The sequence below is a fragment of the Hordeum vulgare genome, chromosome 1H (assembly GCF_904849725.1).
Source record: "Hordeum vulgare subsp. vulgare chromosome 1H, MorexV3_pseudomolecules_assembly, whole genome shotgun sequence".
NCBI classification, from domain to species: Eukaryota; Viridiplantae; Streptophyta; class Magnoliopsida; order Poales; family Poaceae; genus Hordeum; species Hordeum vulgare.
Window position 1 is genome coordinate 393,639,204 of NC_058518.1, and position 16,932 is coordinate 393,656,135.

At 46.6% G+C, this 16,932-nt stretch overlaps 1 long non-coding RNA gene and 1 pseudogene across 1 annotated transcript; both read right to left on the minus strand.

Annotated features, from left to right (window-relative positions):
- Positions 1-9,550: 9,550 nt before the first annotated feature.
- LOC123411947 lies at positions 9,551-10,977 on the minus strand. The gene is made up of 2 exons (XR_006613368.1): positions 10,608-10,977; positions 9,551-9,812 (listed from the first exon to the last, which is right to left on the minus strand). It is a non-coding gene; the product is annotated as an uncharacterized LOC123411947 (long non-coding RNA).
- A 3,379-nt stretch (positions 10,978-14,356) lies between these two features.
- On the minus strand, positions 14,357-15,028 carry LOC123399549 (annotated as a pseudogene).
- Positions 15,029-16,932: the final 1,904 nt, after the last annotated feature.

Genomic DNA, 16,932 nt, shown 5'->3' on the forward strand with positions numbered 1-16,932 from the left:
AAATAATGAGTATCCAATGAATGATGACAAAAACCATCATGTAGCATATTGATGTGGTGATATGAAAAAGGTGTGAGTGCATTATTATTAATTCAGAGAGGTGTCAATATTAAGAGATGTTAAACTTCTTATTGATCTAAAAAAAATTAAAAGGCATGGTGATGATGTGTGAGCATTTGTATTCCTCATTGAAAACTCTGTTGTTTTGAGAGAGAGTCACGCGATCATTAATTCATCCCGACCCCTCACTTGGCGTGTGCGAGTAGTACTTTGATTTTGGATAAAACTAATAAAAATCTGCAATAACTATATGAGTTCTTTATGACTAATGTTACACCATGGACATATGTAATCTTACCTCCTCATATTTGCTAGCCTCTTCGATACCCTGCATTGCCCGTTCTCACCTTGAGGATCGGTACAACTTCCGCCAGTGCATCCAAACCCCGTGAGGTGGCACGCTCTGTTGCACATAAGCCTTGTTATATGTTCCTCTAAACATCCGCCATACCTACCTATCATGTCATTTCCATATCCATTCCAAGATATATTGCCACGCAAATTCCATTGTCACTTCACATGACTAGTTCGTTCATCATCATAATGCTTTGCATGATCGTATAGAGCTGACATAGTATTTGTGGCAAAGCCACCGTTCATCATATTTTTGATACATGTCATGCTAGATCTTTGCACATCGTGGTACATTGCAAGAGGCATTCATACAGAGTCATATCGTCCTATCAGTTTTCGTATTGAGTTGTAAGTAGATAAAAGTTGATGGTCATCATTATTAGAGCATTGTCCCAGTGAGGAAATAAAAACGGGGAGGCCAAATGAACCCACCATAAAAATGAATGAGAGAAAAAAGAGAGAAGCGACTTTGCTACTATCCTTTACCACACTTGTGCCTCCAAGTGCCACATTGTTCTTCATATAGAGAGTCTCATGTTATAGGATTCTTATGCTAGTGGGAATCACTTTTCCATAAACTTGGCTTGTATATTTCTATGATGGGCATCCTCAAATGCCTGAGGTCTTCATGAGCAAGCAAGGTGGATGCACACCCCACTTAGCTTCAATGGAGCTTTCATACACTTATAGCTCTTCTGCATTGTTCGCATGGCAATGCCTACTCCTCGCATTGATATCTACCCAAGAGAATCTCCATAGCTCGTTGGTACGCCTAGTTAATGTGAGACTATCTTGCCCACTTTTACCCCTTCTAAACCTACCACCATATTCCATTCCACCTTTATGTTATGCTCAATGGTTCACGCTCATGTATTGCGTGAAGAATAAAAAGTTGATGCATATTAAAAGAGTACGATCAAATTGCCTGACTTAAACACTTTGGTGCTTGAAATTTGTATTAATGCGGTGAAGATGGAGTCGTGCGTTGCTAATATAAAAAAGTTAGATGGGGGGTAAAACAATCTTTGAGGATTGTATACTTTGAAAGATTAATGATTTGTTTCTTATACCTATAAGTATTGACATGTTAATGTTTGTTAATTCATCATTTCTCAATGAGCATACATGCATAAGGTTCAATCATGGATAACATGTCACATCAAAAATTCTATTTATAGCATTTACCTACTAAAGGACGAGTAGGAATTAAGCTTGGGGATGCTTGATACATCTCCAACATATCTATAATTTTTTAAATTCCATGCTGATATAGTATCATTCTAGTATGCTTTTAGGGTATTTATTAACCATTTTATATTATTTTTTAGCATTAACCTATTGACCCACTACCGAGTGTGAGTTGCTGTTTTTTGCATGTTTTTCACATTGCAGGTTTTCCATACCAAACGAGGTCCAATTGCCCTAAAAATTGATGATTTTTTATGGAACAAAAGAAGACCAACGAGCATCAGAAGAAGGATGAAGGCCTCAAGAGGGGCCCACAAGCTAACAAGGCACAACCTGGGGCGCGCTGATAGCTTGTTCCCCCCTCGTGGCCCTCCCGACTCCGTTCTTTGGCTTATAAATTCTTATCTACCATAAAAACACCAGGAGGTCCCAAAACACTTTTTATGCCACCGCAAGTCTCTGTTCTGACATGAGGCCATCTGGAGCTCCGTTCTAGCACCCTGTCAGATGGGGGATCTATCACGGAGGGCCTCTCCATCAACCTTGTTGCCCTCATGATGATGTGTGAGTAGTTCACCAGACACATAAGGGTCCATAGTCATTACCTAGATGGCAATCTCTCTCTTTGATCTTAAATACAATGATCATCGCATCATCGCATTGATCCATATTATGTAGTTCCTTTCGTGCCTGTGTTTGTTGGGATTTGATGAATTTTGGGTTTATGTTCAAATTATTCATGATAAATATTAGATTCACCTCTAAGTTTTTATAAGATTCTTATGTGCATGATTATGATACCTTTATAATTCTCTCCGATCTACTGAAAGAGTTTGTCCAACTAGATTGGTATTTCTTTGGTGAGAGAGGTGCGTTGTGTTAGGTTCAACCTGGCCAATTTCTATATCCCAGTGACAGAGGGGGACAAGATGCGTCTTTGTGTTGCTTCTACTAAGGATAAAATGATGGGGTTTATTCACATTGCTTGAGTTTACTTTGTCTACATCATGTCATCTTACTCCATGCATTATTTCGTTCGTCCTGAACTTAATACAAAGAGAGGCAAGCATAGAAGCGCTCTTGAAGTGAAGTAATAGTAATAGTAATAGGTGCAGGCAGGAGTCGGCCTATTTTTTATGGACATGATGCCTATATACAGATGATCATTGCGGTGAATATCACATAACTATTTGCTTTTCTGTAAATTTCCCAATAGTAATTTGTTTACCCATCGTATGCTATTTTTCCATGAGAGAAGCCTTTAGGTTAATCTATGTCCCCCGAGTCTGTTCAGAAAATATTGATAAAACCTTCATTACCTTGTTGTTATCTACTTGTTTTTATTTTATCTTACTATCTAAAATTAGTGTTTTTATTCCCATGCCCCTGGTTCCTTAGTCGTACTCAGTTTTCCCCACACGCTCATTTTGGGTAAGTTTTGAGTCATTTTTCGGGAGCAAAAATGAGGAAAATGTGAAAGCATAATTTCATCGCATGGGGAAAAGTGAGAAAAAACTAAGTAAATGGGGAAAACTTAGTACGACTAAGGAAACAGGGGCATGGGAATAGAAAACCTAAAATTATATACACACTAGACTTGCTTGCAAATAATAAGACAAGGCGATTGCCATCCCTCTTGCGTGCGTTGGGTGCATGTTGTTTGTCCTTTTGTGAGCAGCTGCTAAACACGGTTGTGGTTGATATTCCTATTGGTTCGATAAACCTTGGTTTCATAATAGAGGGAAATACTTAACCACTTTGTGTTCTGATAACCTACTCCTCTTCATGAAAAACCCAACGCTGATCATGAGTATCAAGCAGCACTAAGCATTTTAGCTGGCTATCGCATATTGTGATATCCCAAGATATCAATGTTATCACATGGAACAACCTGCACCTACAACTAGCAACGCTATATGGCGGGCTGAGCAAGTGGTAAAATAGCCAAACATTGGTTTGCTGGGATGTGGAGGGTTACAGGCTTATCATGGCATTTTGGGGGCTTGACAAACAAAATTTAGGTAGCGAGAAATAGCGATAGAAATGATACAACTAGCATGGGAATGATAGTAATGATATTCAAGGTAATGGTCATCTTCCCTGGAATTCCGCTTGGAAGAAGAGCAAATCTGTGAGGCACACAAACCGATGTAGTCGAACGAATCCTCATACTCCCAAAAACTTTCAGAACTCCAGCAAGGAGAACCAAATCTAGAGACACACAAATGAAACGGTAAACACCACAGCTTATTCATGACATGATGCACACACAAGGATGATGCATGTCATGTTTAAATATGCAATCATGGCAAAGCGCAACAACCAATTACTATACATTAATTGAAGTTCAATATCTAACGAGTTGCGTATTGACGAAACTCCACATGTATATTATTTAGTGCTCTCTTATTCAGGTAACCAACAAGTTTAAATGTTCTCAACATGGCAAGAGGTTAATCATGAGTAAAGTACCTACCTAGGGAATTTAAATGAGGCCGGAAATATCATATAGCATTTCCAAAGTGCGACCGCATATGCAAATTTTGAATTTGGTTCAGATTTGTCTAAACCATAGATTTATGTTTATTAACCAGGAAAAGAAAGTACACCATGTTATTCTACAATTCTTTCTAATCAAATTACATATATAGTTTATTTAGTTGAGAGCTATGATTATTTAGTTATGGAATAAACCGTTTTAACATGGCATTTGTGCAAAAAATACAAACAACAAGCTATACATTTTTAACATGGTTGAAAGTTGTATATTGCTAAACTACATGAAATTATAAGCATTTTATAATTTTTAAAACATTTTAATCTGATGCATAGTTACTTAGTTATTATCATTTTAAAATGATGGCATTTTGTATAAATGTGCATGTTTTTGTTATTACACAAATTCGCAACATGGAAAAACAACGCACTATGGGTCCAATATGGTGAGCCTAGCGCAACTAAAATGTGCCGAGAACGACGAACAACAGAAGAGGCACACCGGGCCAAGCCGAGCAGCATATGGAAAAACCAGGGGGTTTCCACCCTGGGCTGGGCCTTGAGGAGGCCAGCATGCATGGCAGGGTGGGCACTTGGGCGGTGGAAGTTGGGCTATGGGTGAGGCGACTAATACTTGTGATCTGCGTTGGGTTTTACGCAAAGAGGAGCAGATGATGCAATATAGTGTGAACCAAGCTTATCGAACCAATAGGAGTAGCACGCTCCCTCCATCCTCAGCGACTGCACAGAAAGAATCAAACATTTGCACCCAACACGGGCAAGAGGGTTGTCAATCCCCTTGGACTCGTTACTTGCAAGAAAATGAAGTGTGTAGATGATAGTTGGTAATTATACATTGAAAAATAAATAAAAGGTAAATAATGGAAGCAAGGTAATGAAGTATTTTGTAAGTATATAAGTGGATAGACTCAGGGGGCACAATTTTCCCTAGTGGCATCTCTCATGTAGAAGGCATACGATGGGTAAACAAATTACTGTTGGGCAATTGATAGAGAAGCGTGTAGTTATGCAATATTCGTTTATGGCGATGACCATTACATATAGGCATCACATCCGTAAGCAAGTAGACCGACTCCTTTCTGCATTTACTACTATTACTCCACCCATCGACCGCTCTCCGGCATGCATCTAGAGTATTAACTAAAACAAAGTGATGCTTGGATAAGAATGACATGATGTAGAAAAAGTAAATTCAATATGAATGAACCCCATCATTTTATCCTTAGTGGAAACAATACAAAGATGTGTCTTGTCCCTTTCTGTCACTGGGATATAGAGCACCGCCACATTAAACCCATTACAACACACCTCTCCCACTAAAGACATAATAATCTAGTTGGCCAAACTATTTCAATAGATCGGAGAGAATTACGAAGCTATCATTTAATCATGCATATGTAAAGAAGGACCAGCAAAGAACTCAATATAATATCTTGAACAATCGGTAACTAAATCCACAATTCAACGGATTCCAAAAAATGCATCGCACAAAGTGATTACATCCAATAGTTCACTACAAAGATGCGATGAACTTTGTATTGAAGATCAAGAGAGAGATAGCTATCTAGGTACTAACTATGGACCCATAGGACTTTAGTAAACTACTCACACATCACCATAGGAGCAGCAAGGTTGATGTAAAGGCCCTCCGTGATGGATCCCTCCTCTGGCAGGGCACCAGAACAGGCTTCAGATGGGAACATGGTGGAACAGAGACTTGCGGTGGCGGAAAAGGTGTTTATAGAGGCTACGTATGGTTTTCCCAAGATATTATCATTTATAGGCTAGAGAGGGGCATCAGGAGACGTCGGGGGGAGCCATAAGGCAACAGGGCGCGATCACCCCCCTCGGCGCACCCTGTTGGCTTGAGGGGCCGCAGGCCGCCTCCTTCCGAAGCTTCTAAGTCTTTTTTTGGTCCAGAAAAAATCAACAATTTTTTTTTGTGGTAATTGGACTTCGTTTGGTACTGTAAACCTAAAAAGCCAAAAACATGCCGAAAATATCATCTAGCACTAAGCACTGTGTTAATAGGTTATTGCTTAAAACTAATATGAATTAACAAATAAATTCCCAATTTTTTTTCCTAGAATAAGAATATTATAGCCTATAACAACCAAAAATTGTAGGTACGTTGAAGACGTATCAGGGACCTAGGCTGGCCTACCAGCTGGGGCCCACGCAAGGGTAAGCGAGCGGCGTCATGCTCCTCCCGATCCGAGCACAAAGAGGTAGTGACGAAATTGTAGGGATGACAGGTTGGAATGTGGCTTGACCTAAGCATGGCGGCACGAGGCGAGGAGGCCGGGGATGTGGCGTCAGAGCGAGGCACGGGCGGTAGCTTGACTAGCTCGGCGTTGACCATGACATCTCTTATAGAGGAAAATAAGATAGAGGGACGTGTGTGAGAGAGATATGGATATGAGAGAATAGATGGAGGAAGGAGAAGGAAGGGGTGGTGATCCGGCCTTCTCGGGCACATCTTCGGCGAGGTCGCAGATTTGAGGTCAATGAGGGGTTACATGGAATTTAGAGATTGAGAGATCCTCTCCCGATCAGGAGCGCTATGGCACAATGACGGTGGGTCAGGTCCCAAGTGTCCCCGGATGAGCTCGGCATGCCCGCGCGAGGATAAGGAAGACATGAGGTGTGGCGTCGGCTGTCGATTGGGCTCGCATAGAAAACAAGGCAAAGCTATGGTTTTTCCACATTAGAAAGGCTAGGCCTTCCTTATATAGGCTGGGTTGGAGGGGGTTTTGCGTCGTTTTTGGACCGTTGCATCACGATCTGACGGACCCGAAGTGGAGGGTTAGCTAGGTGGGGTGTGTAGAACAATTGGTGGCCCGGCACAGGTTTTGGAATTACAAAAAACATATCGCGAGGCCATAGAGTCGTTATAGTTTATCTGTTTGGGTATCAAACAAACTCCGAATGCGACAAAACTTGACACGCGGTCTACCTACAATAAACCAAGACCGCACGCCATCTTTCACCCCGTTCCGAGAAAATTTTATCCCACTTACAAAATAATATTTAAAAGATGTCGTGGGCGCGTGCGAATGCGTTTGGTCTCAACATGGTGAACGACAACAATGGGAAGAACCGGCAAGTACAAACGAGTGCAAGTTTTGAAAAACGATGACGACAGAGTGCTGATGCAAAGCGAATGATGCGATGATGAATATAACAAACAATTCACACAACGCGGGAATCATCTAGAGCGTAGGTCCCGGGCTGTTACAACATCTCTCTTTCTTTATGGCTGCTCATGCCGCCATGGTCGCGCCTTGCCTCCTCCTCTTTGTCGTGCTCCGCTCACCGATGGTGTTGTTGCCGCTGCTCTACAGCTGATCCTCATCTGTCAAGCGCTGCCTCCAGCCCGTCCTCTACTTCACGACCACACAATCGTCACTCTACATCGGCCTCCTTTGTCCATCGCCTCTGGCCTCACCTCTGAACATCTCCACCTTCCAGCCTTGTCTGGCACCAGACAAACCGCTGCCTCGTCCAAATTGTGTTTTTTTATAAATTAAAATGTTTTCTCAAATATCTAGTAAAATCAGGACCGTGGGTTGATTTCATGGAAGTGCGGGGACTTTTCTACAATATGTGCAACAACGGACCCCCCACAAGGACTTTCTGCTTTATTATTAGCTAGAGAAGAAAAGTAACGCTCTATTTGGCACCATTTACATATGGCTTGTTTCTAAAAGATATGTTATAGATGGCATGCACGTTAAAATGGCATGGGCGGCACGGTTAGATTGGGATTTAGGCATCTCCAGTGCTCTACACTATGGCGGCGTTCGTCGTCTAAGTCCTTTCGGCGACCGCATCCTTCATCTGTCACCTCCGTGAGCGATGGCGATAAGACTCACGAAGTGAAGGTGTGGTCGCCGACGACAAAGAGTGGAATATGGGAAACGGATCGGCCCACATAACACATGCATGGCCATGCCGTTTCCCATGCCCTACTCATCCTCAACAGAGTTTTTGACATGTCCGTCGCCAGTGGATGTGACATCGATGATGGAAATGCAGGGTTCGACATTGTCGTCGTCTCACAAGCGCGGCCAAACAGAGTTTGGCAGAGCTTAGGACGTGCAACTCTTGGCGTTCTTGTATGTGGTCTCCTTTACCTCCGCATGTGCTGCCTGTACGTTGTGAGAAGCGGCTTGAGTGCATACGGCCTCGGAGAGCGGCCACTGCCCAGCGACATAGTTGGTTTTTGCGTGGCCATGGCTACCACAGCCTCCTCGCTCTCGCGCTCGCCGTAGATTTGGCCCTCCTCCAGCCGGTGTTGTTCAAGCGCGTGTCAAACGCCAACATACGCGCCGACACAAGTTGCTCCTCTTCCATGGCAGCGTTGAAGTGCGACTATGCCTACTCCATGGTCAAGCCGACTGCACGTGCGTAGCCTTCGATGCTAAGTCATCGTCTCAGCGTGTCTCCATCATGGGGTCATCATCGAAGATCTCGGGAGGGGGGGACTGGCCGGCATGACGGCCTCGATCCACCTGGCACGACGGCTCTCACAACTGTGTGCATCTCGATCGACACACTCTCCCACAGAGTGTTCCTGCTCGTTGTCATGCAAACGTGGTGCACATGAGGAAGATTGGAGCATGTGTGCTTTTCGTCGAGTGTGGCCGCCTTTAAATAGTGGATGTCGGTGAGGCCAAGCGTCTGGGTGCGTCAATGCACGTGCAACGAATTTGGTTTCTCAGTCGATGAACATGTTTAACAGTGGCAGCAAGAGATGCCGACATTGAACGAGCGTGATATATATCCATCCCGTCCCTTCGAGTAAATATCACTCTGGCATTGAACATGCGTGGACATCACGGACAGAGAGCATGCAGCGCCCTCGCTCGGTAAGCACCTTCAATGCCGACACCAATGAGAGGTCACGTCCGTTTCAAGCTAGCGTCAATGTAGAGCGGTCGTTTTAAAACAACATGAATGTGAGCAGCCGACTTCAGGCAGGGAATTGCGTGTGCGCTAACAGGTTTTTTGATGGCCCACGATAGTGAGACACAGGAAATCTGAATTTTTTAGACCAAAGTTTTAAGTGTGTGCGAGAATTCAGCATGAAATGACATTGCGCTTTTTAGAGTAATTTCTTTTTTGCCACGCCTTGTAGGAATGTTGAACTTTTGTCAATGCCGGATTTTTTTGATTTTTTATACTGTTCACCGGGAGCAGAAACTGTGTGTCCTTTGGCTTTGGTCCATTCTTATGTTCTTAAATCAACTTCTGGTTAGCTATGGAAATCTTCTAACTGATTTGGCACTGCGTCATGTGGAGTTTCTGGTTTACCAAATATGCTTTTCCAGAATATCAAAGTATTTGAACACAAGTGGCATAGACTTTTTAAACGAGAAGCTACAAAACAACCATTTTCATTAAAAAAACAATGATAAGGAAGAGCACAGGAAAATAAACAATCTCTATTTAACTTTTTTCAGGAATCGAAGAAAACTCAACATTACTTATTATTCTCGGTCTTTTTCTTGCTACAAATTAGAGCAACAACTAGGACTGATCGAGCAGCCTCATCTAGCTGCAATAGCAACTACCATCTGAATGGCAAACCCCAGTTCCGCAGCCCAGTTTTTTGCAGGCAGTAACACAGCCACCAGGCGTACAATTGTACTGGTAAGGTTCACGGCCCGCGCACGCGTTGGCTTTCATACCTATGACAGTAAAAAAACAAGTGCATCAGAACAAAGAGCAGTTTGTAATTAAAATCGGATACTATATATTACTCCCTCCGTCATAAAATAAGTGACTTTAAAATAACTTGGTTTTGTACTTAGTTTAAAACAAAATAGAGTCATTTTTGAGTCAGTTATTTTGGGACGAAGGAAGTAGAACACTGTCTTGTGAAAATATCAGGATAGAAACGGTGTGCTTATACAAAAGTAGTCACAACAACTGGTGGTATGTATCCTAAAAAAACAATAGTAGTATGCTAATTCACAGTTCGCCACCGTTAAAATTATGATGGAATCAGTACCAGGATGGAGTCCACAACCAACATGGCTAGTACTCATAGTTCAATACTACTATCAAAACCATTTATTTAAGATGTGTACTACGGTAGGAAATGGGTGCAAATCTAAAAAACATGGGCAAAAACAACTGTTATCTTCCATGCCATTGTTAAAATTTAAATTGTATAGCTTGAGCAAGCAGTTTATGTTTGCATATCAACTTTGAAGACAACTAAAAGCAGCCAAATGGCCCATTGAACGAAAGCATGGAGAACGAGAAAAATATCCGGGCCATGAAATAGGTTCTGGTTTCTCTGTGATTCACAAGTGACCATCAAATATTCAAATTGACTTGGATATAAATTGATAAAAATATTATTACCACGCTTATCATTGAAACAGGAGAATCGTGCAAAAGGACAAGATTTTACTGGTAGTTCCCAGAAACCACAAATTTCTCTATAAATAAGCTCTACTAGTAGAAAGGAAAAATACCTATGCTCCTCTCTTTCTCTAATACTTGACTCGATAAACAAGTGGTTGACATCAGCAAAAGAGCCATCATCAAGCACGAAAACCTTGAGTTGATTGGAGCCATAACAAACTTGTTTAATATTTCCTTGATTCTTACTTCTATTCTATATTTTTTTGGTCGTGGTTGTGGTGCTTAGCTGAATCATTCTGCTGATGTTTATATAGAGGCGCCTTTGAGTCATACCAATATTTGTCGTTTAATTACTTCCTGCATTAGTGCTTCCTTGGTATTGTTCCCGGTAATTAATCAAGATCGTCCAATAATACGCGCAACATGGAATATCCTGTGGGTATGTATTTATTTGCTCCAAAATATACCATACAAAATTAATTACTAGCATCCCATAACATGATTATGTCAGATATTGGCTACTAAAAATTACCATACGAAATTTATTAGTTTTCCATGACAATATTATGCCATTAATTGGTCACCAAAATTTATAGTACAAATTTATTTAGCATTCCATAACAAGATTATGGCATTTACTGTCTCCCACAAAATTAATTAGTACGTATTTCATAAAATGATTATTGCATTTATTGGCTTCCAGATTACATACGCAATTGATAAGTATTCCAACTATTAGAGACAGATGCAACCAGAATTACTTTGAAACCATATGTTGCACAATGACTATATTGGCTCTTCTTTTTGGGTCGTTTTTCCTGCGAATTTGCTGCAAAGCGACATCATTCGCAAGAACAACTCTCCTACGACATCTCTCTGTGTGCACAAATAGCTTAGGCACGACATGACCCTTAAGCACAATCTCTGTTAGGATTAGATGGAGCCGGGCGGGACCCATAACTTATTCGCGTCGGCGTGGGACCCAGATGAAGGCGACTACGGTTAAAAAGATTTCCCTTGCGCGCGCATCCTCCCTCTTCTTCTTCTCCGGCGACGAAGCTCGGCAACGCCGGCGAGCTCCGATTCAGACAAGCATATTTACAATCATTCAACCGAAATCGTCCGAATTCAAACAACATAGATAGATTTTAGCAAACATAGCAGATAATTTGGTTCTATTACACACACAGTAGTACCCATAGTTCTAATGGTGGGCTCGTTGGAGCAAAAGCCACACAGAGTACTTCGATTACATAACTCTACGCGGGTATCCCGCAACTCCTATCCCTAGTTAGATCTTCAAAATTGGGCTCACCTGAGCCCCACGGGTGTGGGGCCCACGAGGCGGCGACGCCACTCAGTCGGAGTCGGAGGCGCCCCACGCCCTATCGCCGCGGGATTTCCCGATGGCTTGGTGGAAGCGGAACTCGTCGAGATCCTCTTCCATCTGCCGGCGCACGACGAGCTGCTGCAGCTTGTCCTTGGTGCGCTCCATAATCTCGGCGATGACGCCGTCGAGGTCGCCGTCGTCGACGTAGTCTCCCGACAGAAAGCCGAGGCGACCGGGCGTGGTGCCAAGCCTTGCCCCTCCCACTCCCTCTTCAGATGTGACAGCGGTGCGCGTGCAATGGCGGAGCTCCCAGCGCCACCCACGCCAGAAGAGCTACCAAGCGGTCACCTCACACCACCGCCTCGTGCCGCTGCTGCTATCTGGCGGTCGTACTCCTCCACCTCGCGTTGATCGAACGCACGAGGCGGAGCGAGCCCCCAGTTCGTGTACTTGTGCGCGCCGCGCTTCTGAACAGCGTCGGAAGCAACCCGTGCCGCCCCTTCCGGGTCAGAGTCGGGCTCCGGCCGCTTCGCCCCATTCCGATCCTTGTCGAAGTTGTTTCCTTCGCCGGAATGGCCGCCGCGTGAGCTGGAAGATTCGAGCCTCATGATCATCGCACGGGCGATGCTAGATCTGGGGCGGCAGTGCTGGATTGCGTGGTTTGTGTGCTCGCCGGCGGCGAGAGTGACGCACATCTGGATGTAATCCGGGAATTTGAAGCTACTGCTACCACGAGCGGTGACCATGGGTGGAGGTAATCCGGGAAGCAAAGAAGAACAAGAGGTCGATAACCTACCTTGTCGAGCGGGCGGGCGGGCGGGGAGGGAGCGCCGGCAATGTCTCCGGGGAGGAAGGCACGGAACGGGCGGAGACACGCAGAGGCAGGCCCGAGTGCGAGTGCCGGAAAGAGGGTGGCGACGCCCGGGGCAGGGCCGGGGTGGGGCTGATAGATAAAGGCGAGGCAAAGCAGAGCGGTAGTGTGGAGGTGTGCTAGGCACAGGCAGGCCCGGGAGCACGCCGCGGTGGTGGTGTGGCGAGCAAGGCGGTGTACGGTGTACGTAGGATGGGCCTGGGCGGGGCAGTAGAGTTGAGTAGAGAGTTGGGCGGGCCTGGGCGTTGGCGCGCACGTTGCCATCCACGCCGCGTGCGTAATCGTGCCACTGCTCCACGCCTCGCACGCCGCAGCCACGCGCCCGGTTGTACGACGTACGCTACGTGCGTGCGTACGTACGTACCTGTAGGCAGGCGCGTACCACCACGCCTCCCTCAGCCCAGCTGACGAGCCCGCCCCAGCCACAGTGGGCAGTGGGCAGTGGGCAGAGAGAGAGAGTTGGGGTCGGGGCTTGGGGCACGGAGTTTTTTTTCTTTCCAACACGGAGGAGCGCCTGCGCGAATGGGGAATCATGGGCGAGGGGGGACTTCCGGCGGTCGAAAGGTGGGCATGTTTATCCCATTCCCATTGTCATTGTTGGCAAGGGAGGGGAGGGGAGGGAAGAAAAGGGGCACACCGGATGTATAATTGCCCTCTACTCTCTACTCAACTCTACTGCCCCGCCCAGGCCCATCCTACATACACCTTACACCGCCTCGCTCGCCACACCACCACCGCGGCGTGCTCCCGGGCCTGCCTGTGCCTAGCACACCTCCACACCACCGCTCTGCTTTGCCTCGCCTTTATCTATCAGCCCCGCCCCGTGTTGCCCAGGGGCGATCGCCGGAGCGCCTCTGAACCTGTCGAGGTCCGTGCTCTCGTTCTCTCTCCTCTGACGAAGTTTAGAAACAATTCTCAGAGACAAAGGATTTGTGCAGTGTAAAACTACTACTTTTCGGTTTGTTTCTCCTTTTATTCAGTGATGCATACGTAGTGCCGCATAGCGCCCAACAACCCCGTCGTGCCCGCGCCAACCCACGGGCTGAGGCCCTGTTTGGAACCATCATAGATTATAATAATCTGGATTATGAACATAGATTATATAATCTGGTTTATAAAAATAATCTAGGTGGGCATGTTTGGAGGCCAGATTATATAAACTGTAAACCAGCTTTTAAATTGTACAATGACATGTTTGCCCTCAGTTTACAAGGAAAAATAGGAAAGTGGCGGTGACACTGCGTAATTCTTTTGAAGTTTACAAGGATAACACGTCATTTGTAATCCATAATCTCATTTTAGCTGGGGTAGAGGAGATTATGAGATTATAATAATCTGGTCATCTAGTTTATAAAATCTACAATATAAACTGTCCTGTTTGGAAATACAATATATTATAAAAACCAGATTATATAATCTGGGTGGTTCCAAACAGGGGAGTCGTGCTGCTTGCCTATTCGCACGGAGCACACAACGATCGTGCCCTCGTGCACTAACTGAAACGAGAAAAAAAAAGCTTCGGCGAAGGAAAAGGGACGACTGCAACTCTCTGAAGGAGAGGCTGCTGAAACTACTGAACTAACTGAACTAACTGAACTTAACTGAACCTAAGTCTACCTTATTCGCCCAGCTGAAATACCCAACAATCTCCCCCTAATTCAGGTGCGCCCCCTGATTTCAAGGATGCCGATCTTCTTGCACATTTCCTGGAAACGAGTTCGTCCCGGTGCTTTGGTCAAGATGTCGGCCTTCTGCTCGTTGGAGCGGATGAAATCAACCACCAAGGTGCCCTTCTCAATGTGATCGCGTATGAAATGGTACCTAAGATCGATATGCTTGCTCCTGTCGTGCAGAACGGGATTCTTCCCAAGCGAGATGGCGGATTTGTTGTCGATGTAGATTGTGAATGCGTCAGTACCCTTCCCGAGTAGCTCTCCAAGCATGCGTGCCAACCAAATGCCCTAGCAGGTCGCGGTTGATCCGGCGATGTACTCCGCCTCGCACGAGGAGAGTGCCACCACCCGTTGCTTATGTGATTGCCAGCTGATTGGACTCCCACCGAGGAAGAAGATGACTCTAGAGGTGCTCTTCCTGTCGTCCAAATCGCCAGCCATGTCGGAGTCGCTGAAACCCACCAGTTCCAGGCTATCACCCCGATGATAGGTACAGCCGAGGGTGAGCGTCCCGGAGATGTAGCGGAGGATGTGCTTGACAGCGGCGAAATGCTCCGACGTTGGTGCCTCCATGAACCGGCTCATGAGCCCCACTGCATATGTTATGTCAGGCCGTGTGTGGATCAGATAGCGGAGGCTCCCAATGATGCTCCTGTAGAGCGTAGCTCGGCCAGAGGGGCTGAGCTCATCTTGCTCAGCTTGCAGTTAGGCTCGAGGGGTAAAGGCGTTGAGTTGCAGCCCTTCATGTCGGCCTTCTCCAGCAGCTTCTCGGCGTAGGCAGCTTGACTCATGGTGATGCCAAGCGAGCTCTGGTGCACCTCGAGGCCGAGGTAATACCTCAGCATCCCCAGATCAGTCATCTCGAAGAGTCTCCTCATCTCCAGCTTGAAGCGGTGCAGTTCTTGTACGTTCCTTCCCGTGATCACGAGATCATCGACATAGACGCCGATGAGCAGCTGGGATGCTTCAACGCCACGGGTGTACACGGCGTGCTCTGTCTTGCTTCGCGTGAACCCTAGCGAGACAAGAGTAGTGTCCAGCTTGGAGTTCCATGCGTGAGGAGCTTGCCGAAGACCGTAGAGGGCCTTGTCCAGCTTGTACACCTTGTCTTCCTCCCCCCGCCGTGAGAAGCTGGGTGGCGGTGACACATACACCACTTCTTCCAGGGTTCCGTTCAGGAACGCCGATTTCACGTCCATGTGGTGAACTTCCCACCCGCGATGTGCAGCAATGGCCAGGAGCAACCGTACTGACTCCAGTCGTGCCACCGGTGCGTAGTCCTCCTCAAAGTCCACGCCGCCGCGCTGGACGTACCCCTTTGCCAGCAGTCTGGCCTTGTGCTTGACGATGGCGCCGGCGGTATCCTTCTTCAATTTAAACACCCATTTCAGACCAATGGGTTTCTCACCGGGGGGAAGATCCACCAGCTTCCAGGTGTCATTCTCGCTGATCGCCCGGAGCTCATCCAGCATGGCGTGCCGCCACTTCTCATGTGGTGCCGCCTCGGCGAAGTTGCTGGGCTCCTCGCTGGCCAGGAGGTGTAGTACCTCTTCCCCGTGATCTTCTTCTAGTTGCAGTGGCGCTCACTCGCGTGTTCCGAGGAGCTCGTTCATCATGCGATATCGATGTGGGGCATCGAGATCATCGTTGTGGTCGAGATCGCCAGAGCGTTGCGTCGGTGGTGACACGAACACCGGGTTGGCGCCGTGCCCTGGAGGAGTCCCACTGGCGTTCCCCGCCATGTCCGCAGGCGAGGGGGTTCTGGGACTCCCGCCTGTTGTGCCCGTCGTGGTCCGGTTGGTGGAGTCTAGGGACGGCGTCTCCTGGCGTGGTGCGCCACTGACGCTCGCTCCTCCGGCCGGCGGCGTTGCTGTTGGGACGTTTGCTTCCTCGAGCGCCTTGGGGACTGGATACTGAACCAGGAACGGGCCTGCTTGTGCATCAGCACATTCCTTGTCCCAGTCCCAGCTCGCCTCTTCATCGAAGACGACATCACGGCTCACGTGGACACGCTTCGCCGCCGGATCATAGACCCGGTATGCCTTGCTCCCCTGCTCATGCCAATGAAAACCATGGGGGTACTCCGGTCCTCTAGTTTCTTCAAATGGGGCCTTGCTGTTTTGACATGGGTGATGCATCCAAATACTCGAAGGAAATGAACATCTGGTTTCCTACCAAACCAAACCTCGAAAGGGGTCTTGCCTTCGACGCTGCGGGTGAAGCTGCGGTTGAGCACGAACACTGCCGTGGTCACCGCCTCCCCCCACAAATGAGGACATGTTCTTGGCCTTCATCATGCTCCTCGCCATTGCCACCACGGTCTGGTTTCAGCATTCCACAACACCATTCTTTTGTGGTGTGTATGGAGCCGTGAGGTGACGCTGGACGCCGTGATCAGCAAAGTGCGCGGCGAGGGTGTTCGACGTGAACTCCCCCCCGCGGTCAGTACGGAGCTTTTGCAGCTTGCGGCCCGCCTCGATCTCAACGCCTGCTTGGAAGAGCTTCAGGGCGGTCGTAGCTTCGTCCTTCGAGTTTTGGAGGACCAGCCACATGTAGCGACT